This window comes from Podarcis filfolensis (assembly GCF_964270895.1).
Source record: "Podarcis filfolensis genome assembly, chromosome: 10".
In the NCBI taxonomy this organism is placed as follows: domain Eukaryota; kingdom Metazoa; phylum Chordata; class Lepidosauria; order Squamata; family Lacertidae; genus Podarcis; species Podarcis filfolensis.
Genome location: NC_139612.1, coordinates 31,293,863 through 31,301,791, shown reverse-complemented (window position 1 = coordinate 31,301,791; position 7,929 = coordinate 31,293,863). Strand labels below are relative to the sequence as shown.

At 43.8% G+C, this 7,929-nt stretch overlaps 1 long non-coding RNA gene across 1 annotated transcript; it reads left to right on the top strand.

Moving 5' to 3' along the window:
* Positions 1-3,349: 3,349 nt before the first annotated feature.
* LOC310744030 lies at positions 3,350-5,108 on the top strand. The gene is made up of 2 exons (XR_014539362.1): positions 3,350-3,410; positions 4,808-5,108. It is a non-coding gene; the product is annotated as an uncharacterized lncRNA (long non-coding RNA).
* Positions 5,109-7,929: the final 2,821 nt, after the last annotated feature.

The following is a 7,929-nucleotide window of genomic DNA, read 5'->3' as shown; positions in this document are numbered from 1 at the left end:
TTAATATATCAGTCATAGCAAGATTGTGGTGCTGCTATCCTAGGAAAAGAAGCTCACTCCAGTTGTTTTTTTTAAATAATCAATATGATAGGGATCTAAAAGTCTTCTTTAAAAACAGTGAAGGCAAGCAGCTTCTTTTTTATCTTATAAATGCCACTCAAAAGATGTATCAAGTTACCCAGGATTGTTAGGGTAAGCAGAATATAACAAAAGAGACTGGCAAGAGTTCTACTGCAGCAAGCTTTATTGTGCCATGCCCTGTCTATTATTCTCAGATCATGTAGATGAATTTCTGACACAAAGCTGATGTGCCAGCCTGGCTGGATGAAGACAAAACTGGCTCTTTTTTTTATTTAATAGGACCAAAGAACCTGGGATAACATTTCATGCACATCGATACCTTGAGGGAAAATATTGAACAATCTATTCATTCCAGACAGTTGCATGGAGGGGCACTTCGCAAACCCAAAGCATTAGCTCATCTGCATTATTGCACATCATAGCTCAGAAGTAGTATTTTATTAGCGGATGACCATAAACGGCATTGTATAACAACCTGACTCTTGGCAAATAAACTGGGAACTGTTTGTCCCTCGCTCCTTTGAATCATCCCCACACAGTTCTTTTCATTTGTGGCATAAGCTGGTGCTACTGATTAAAATCAGTTGCAACCATTTCAGCAAAATGGCACACTCCCCGCCACCCTTTCCCGAGTGATGGGGATTTCACACTAGCTGTTCCTAGTTTGGAGGAAAGAGCACCTTTGGTGTCAAAATGTCAAAATCTGTCTCTTTATGAAGGTTTAGTGACAAGGCTGCGGCTGCCACGAGACAACTTCTGGGCGTCACACTTCCCAATGTGAATTGTGTGAGTTGCCAGGTAGATCTGAGGGTTTTCAACAGTACTGAATGCGAGAATCCCAGAAGTCTTCAGATTGCACCCGGCATTCCTGCAACTATAGTTCCTGTCTTCTGATACGGGGTGTTATGTACTGAAGTTCTCACCCTGGGCCAGCAGGGGGGGAGATACTGTAGATAGTTTTCACTCAGGTCCACATATGCAAATAAGGGATCGAAAGTGACGTTCAGTGATTGGATAGTTACAGAAAATGGTTACTGTTGCATTCTAGTGGAGCTCTATATAAGCAGGCTGGCTGAACCCTTCAGTTCCATTCTATTCTGGCCTGTGAATAAACAAGAGCTGTTTGAAGAATCGCTGGAGGACAACAACAACCTGGCTCTACTTATGATTAGGGCGGCATCAGGAACCCAGGCAGCACCCCACAATTTGTGCCTCATGCATCTAAATACACTCCAGAACACCCAATTAACCAGAACATGTTGCCCAGCCTGCCTCAAAACTACTCATTTTCAAATTACATAGGAACATAGGAAGCGGAGTCAAACCATTGGCTATCTAGCTCAGTGTAGCCTACACTGACTGCCAGCAGCTCTCTGGGATTCAGGCAGGGTTCTTCTCTCCCAGTGCCGCCCCCCCCCCCGTAGATTACAAGGATTGAACCTGGGACCTTCTGCATGCAAAGCAGGTGTTCTACCACAGAGCTGTAGCCCTTCCCTGGCTTAATAATAAGTGGATTCCCCACCCTGCAGTGCTTTCTTTCCAGAAAAAAAGATGGGGGAACTCACCACGAAGTTTGTTTCTTTATTGTGGTCCCAGTTGCAGTGCCACACCCGCCCACCCTGGGCAGTGGCTAAATGTAAGATGTGATTAATAAACTCAAGCTGACGATGATCTGGATTAAAAAATGGCCACGGCTTTCTTGATTACAGATATAGGTGGATTTTTGGCTCAGGCATTGGGTGTATATCCATTCTTGCTCTGCCCCTCCCCCCCAACACCCGGCCAACAACAACAACAAAAAATAATTATTTGATTTTTAAAAGGTAAGGGAACTCAGTTTACCCAAGTTCCTGCTCAAAAAAAAACTTCTGCCACTATGCATGCCTAAATGACATATTGAAAACTTACAGCAGATGTGAAAATGCAAAACTATAATCAGGAAAGATATAAGAAGATAAAAAGAGGAAGATCAAACAGGAAAATTAACAGGGAGGCAATTCTCATTATACCTAATCTTAGATGGTACGTGAAAGGGTGCATTTTATCAAGTGAATAGTTGTGGGCATTTAATATGAATAACATGTACACAACTTTTTATACCCCCTCCCTTTAAACCATTTTCTGTGTTTCTCCCCAGTGTGTCTGTAAATCTCTCTTTGTGTGTGTGTGTGTGTGTGTGTGTGTGTGTGAGAGAGAGAGAGAGAGAGAGAGAGAGAGAGAGAGAGAGACTCTGGTATGGCAACTGGCAGTGCGATGAAAATTTGTTTAATGCACGTAGTTCATTTGAAATAGCTAAAATGCTTGATTGATTTAATTATTTACCCAGCTTGGCTTGAGAAGTAATCTACACAGAGCTCAGGTACACTAAAGTGGTATAAATGGAAGTTTTAGAAATTAAAAAGAGGGGATGTGGAGAAAGGTACTACTGGTGAATTTTTTTTTCTTATAACAGACGGTTGGAAATAACTAGGTTGGAATAAAGAGAAGCTAGAGTGTCAGATATAGAACCAGATTTTAATATTCAGAAATTTAGGAATTAACTGATTCCAGACTTTAATGTGGGCTTAGGTTTTTAAAAAAGGAAACAAAAAGTAGCTTCATTACTTCTCTGTACAAGGGGATATATTTCCATGGCAACAACCCCGAAATTCCATAGCAACATTAATCTGGTTATTTGCCAGAAAGCCCATTTTACAAGGTAAGTAGAAACCTCAACTTTCACTCCTGCCCTTCAATGAAACAGCAGTAAAAACTAAAACTCCCTGTGGAAATTCTCACTTCTGTAAGATGAAGGGATGATCATTTTACAATACAGTGGTACCTCAGGTTAAGTACTTAATTCACTCTGGAGGTCCGTACTTAACCTGAAACTGTTCTTAACCTGAAAACCACTTTAGCTAATGGGGCCTCCCGCTGCCGCTGCACCACCGCAGCACGATTTCTGTTCTCATCCTGAAGCAAAGTTCTTAACCTGAAGCACTATTTCTGGGTTAGCGGAGTCTGTAACCTGAAGTGTATGTAACCTGAAGCGTATGTAACCTGAGGTACCACTGTAATGGTCCAGTGATGATGGACAAGTGGCAATGGGCAAACAGGATCGCATGTGGCCGTGTGGGGGAAGAAGACCACAATTAGTGTGGGCAGGCTCACCTGGTCCGTGAATCCAACGCTGTGAGGCAGGGGTGGAGGGCCACATTATCTTGGGCAGACCCTTCTGGGGGCTGATGCGTGATGCCAAAGTAGATGGATGTAACTGTTACCTTTGTACAGCAGGCTAAGATGCAGCCGTAGGAACGCCAGAGGTTTCTACATCTACCCATCTCTATCCGGTCAGCCAGGCAAGAGCCATTATTACAGTTAAAGGCATATCCCATCTAGACAGCCCTGTTCAGGGAAGTTTTTAATGTGTGACCTTTTAATGTATTTTTAATCTTTGTTGGAAGCCACCCAGAGTGGCTGGGGAAGGTCAGCCAGATGGGCAGGGTACAAATAAATTATTATTATTATTATTATTATTATTATTATTAGACAAAAGCATTCAAGGAGGGCAAGAGGGAGGGCCAGCGAGGGGTTGGGGGGATGGGATTTAGAGAGATCCCAGAGGGCCACATAGAAAGGCTAGGAGGCTCACATTTGGCTCCCAGCCCTTGAGATTCCCCACCCTTGCTGTAAACTTTGAAACAGTCCTGGCCAACTGTTGTTTTTGCTACTGCCTTGCTATCTGGTCCAGCCACATTTCCCGCCCCCCTCTCAGGAGAAAGTGTGATATTGCACACTTTGCTATGCATAAGACCATGCGGCATAAACTTGTTCTCTTTGGGGCTTTGTCCTTTTGTTTAATATTAATTTTTTTATAGAAAGTATTTCATTTATAAAGAAATAAAGTGATACAAAGGGGGAAAGGGGGAGAAAGTGAGGGGGGAAAGCAAAGATGTGTATACGAAAGATAGGGGGGCAAAACAAGATACAAAAATCCAATGCAATATAGTCCCATACATTCTTATATAAACTGATATAGTGTTATTATCCTAATACATATGTAGATGTTAACAGCCTACTACATTCTGTATAAACTCATTCCAAATGTTGTCATATTTGTCGAAACAAAGTCTACATCTGTAAGCAATCCGTTTATAAGTTGCAGGTGTTGTCTTATTGTCGGTCCATTGATTGAAAGGTATCATTTCTTTATTCTTTGGGGCTTTGTCCTTGACGACCTGTTCTGCGCTCGCCTTGAAAATGGGCGAAACATAAAAATGGGGGAAAGGTAAAGTACTGACCCAAATGCCATGTCTTTCAATAATACATGGAGATTATGCTCCATTTGTGCCGGAAATAGGAACACACCAGGTTCTAGGGACTCTGGCTTCTTGCATCTTGCTTGAGCTCTTAGTTTAGCAGAGACTGAGGAGGGGGAAGCACATCCATAAACTGTGAACTGCAGAGCATGCAGGGTGCTGGGAGTGATAAATGAAGCGGGTCACACCTCTCATAAGTACTGTCTGTGGCTGTCTGCAGCGTCTGACAAGCAATATGGCCTCACTTGGCAGCCAGTACTTTTTTCAAGGTTAGGTGTTTGCTGTTAGTAGATGGGATTTTGGAACCTTTAAAACCCTGAAGTGTTCAGAGGAACATGCACATTCAAACGACCGGCTCAGTAAAAGAATGCAATTGCCACAGAGACGTCAGAAGAGCCCTATCTCAACCAGAATCCTGTTTTCCACAGCGACCAACCATTTGCCTCTGAGAAACCCACAAGCAGGACTTGAAAGCAGTAGCTACCATCTCCTGCTGTTTCTCCCATGCTGTCTCTGATCCTGGATGAAATATGCAGCCAACAACATCATTATGACTAATTCAGCAACGTATTGGTTCAGGTCCTGTGGCAAGCAGGGAAAAACTGACCCAACTTCCACCATAGCCTCTGTATGTGAAACAGCCAGCAAAGATTTTATGGTTCCATTTACCACATTTCTTTATCACACACCACCTTGAGAAGTGAAGAAATAAATGACGTTGCAGTCCGAGTTGACGTGTCGCCTTGCCATCATTGCAAAAGAGATGGCTCACATGTTCAAGTAACTGAATACTAAGTAGTGAAAAGTGGATTGAAATGCCTAGATATGTGAACAGCGAGTCCTAAGATTATATGCAGGATTTCTTGGTTAGTGCAAAACCCTGGAACTTTGCTCCAAAGTCAGAATATTTCAGATATATTTCCTGCAATATTTATAACCCAGCCACCTAAGTGTTCGCATAGTATAACGAATGTAATAAACTCTGATGTAAACTATAACTGAGACAGAGGAACAGAGTTACAGTTGCCATGGGAACCCTAATACTGAAGACAGTGTAAGCACCAAGTTATATTTGAAGTATAATTTAATAGTTCGAATTACTTGGAAAGTGATATGGAATGTTAATAGCTGGAATATCAGATATGGCATTTGAATTGTTACTGCCAATTATAGCCATACATACTGTTTTAGTTCTTGGAGGTGTAAATATAGAAAGTTGTCTAGAACTTTACTAGAAAAAAAAGAGAGTTAATAATCCTGATCAAGGGAGGGCAGTCTGTTCATGGGGGAGAAGATGGAGCTATTTACACCCATTATTTGGTTCCAGAGATGGGGAGCCTGATGGCCCTCCATATGTCCCTCATCCCTGAGAATGCTGGCTGAGTCTGACCCTTCCTCTGCTAAAGGTCAGATCATGATTGTTCATCCTTCAAACCATGATCCCCGAGGCCAGCTACTTCAGCCAGAGCCTAGTTGTGTTGGAGGTGAGACCTAGGGGTTGGGGCTTGATGTTTGACAAGCAAAAGATACTGACCAGGCAAGGACAAAAGGGGGGTGATGATTACAGTACTTTAATTGATTAATTGTAAGTTTTAGGCAATTAATTTATTAATTTACGTGTGCAAAAGCAATATTTCTGAACCAAGCACCATGTTTTATTTGTTTCATGTGTTGCAACAGATGTCAGCAAGGGCTTTTTATCAGCCAGAACTTACCAGAACTGGCACCTCTCAGGTGGATGCCATTGCCATTATAAGAGAACAAGGGAGGCATTCATGGTGAATTCTGGCTCCTCTTTTTCTAGAAAAAATAACTCCAGTGTCTGCTTAGAAGAGGCATTCCTCCTGCACATGAAAGAAGAGAAACTCCCCTTTAAGGTGGTTTTGGCTTTTTATGTCATGCCTATTTCAATTCATGTCTATTGTATCCTGTCAGCACTATTATTTGTTCTTCGTGTTACAGAAGTCCAACAGGCCTCAGCTATAAGTTAGGCATACACTCCTCCAGAGGACGTCATATAAATATTTTAATATAATATTTTTAACATCGTAATATTATTTATAATTAAATTTGAGGCTTACTACTTTGTGAGCGTGCATAGGATTGTACCTTATGTCACCCTCAATTTTTCACAAACCCCAGAGTTTTTTAACTTCAAGACAATGGAGGTAGGTGCGGTGGTAATATTGCTCTGTAGCTCAGTTGGGAAAATAAAAAAATAATGAGTGGGGCTTGCTGTAAAAGGTTGGCATAAGGAATGCTCCTGTTCAGGGTTCCAGCAAGCCAGCCACCACCTCTTCTAGGATACCTCATTCCCTTTCCTCTCTGCCTCAGTTTCCTTGTCCACACTTCCAGGGCCATCTTAAGTATATCAGGCGCCATGGTGCAAAGAACCCTCCGACACCCCCCCCCCGTGTCTCCCAGAGTTGCCAACCTTTTTTAGGGAAGACAGTGCTGCTGGCGGCGTGCCCAGCTTTGCGGGGCTGGAGGAGGCGGGCAGCGGCTGGAGGGCAGCTCCTCCGGCGGGGAAGAGGTGAAGGCTGGACACGGCGGCTCCCAGCTCAGCTGGCCGCTTCATACTGTGGTGGCCACGGCAAGCGGAGGCTCCGGGCGCGGTGCTGCTTCGGCGTGGAATGGAGGAGGTGGGTGAGGGCAGCGAGCTGATGCCAGAAGGTGCCACGCCCAGCCTCCACCTCTTCCCTGGCACCCTCCAGAACTTGGCGCCCTGGCGCCCTGCACCACTAGCCTCTATGGGTAAGACGGCCTTGCACACTGCCAGTTCTTCAGCATTCCATGCCTGCTGAGCAAGCTAAGTTCTTATTGGACTGTTTGGGTTCTCCCCCACTCCTGTCTTGGTCCCCACCCTGCAAAAAAAATGTACAGTGGTACCTCGGGTTACATACGCTTCAGGTTACAGACTCCGCTAACCCAGAAATAGTCCCTCGGGCTAAGAACTTTGCTTCAGGATGAGAACAGAAATCGTCCTCCAGCGGTGCGACAGCAGCAGGAGGCCCCATTAGCTAATGTGGTGCTTCAGGTTAAGAACAGTTTCAGGTTAAGAACGGACCTCTGGAATGAATTAAGTACTTAACCCGAGGTATCACTGTATATTTTTTTGTATTGTTGCAAACTTGTGGGTTTCCCTGAGCCAACTGATACCTTCTTCTTTTGTGTAGATGATGCTGGTTTGGCTACAGAAGCTCTCACAGTGCTGCATTTGTCAAGGAACATTTGACATTAGTTGCTTTCCTAGTTTTTACTTGTTAAGCAGCAAGAGAAATATAGAAGGGGGCAGATTGTGCGGCACATGAGGATCCAGAGCAAAAGAGAAACATGCCCAATCACACCAGGGTTATGCACTCATTGGGGAAACGGATAAGTATTCACAAAGCATATGCGACATGTAGTTTGACTGTTAGAAACAACACGTTCGCGGGATGGCCCTTGTGCAGTGGGAGATGCAGAGATGTTTGGATGCCAGATCTGCTGGACCGCTGCAACACGTGTACATCACTGCACTGCAATAATGCATCAAGACACCTGGGACATT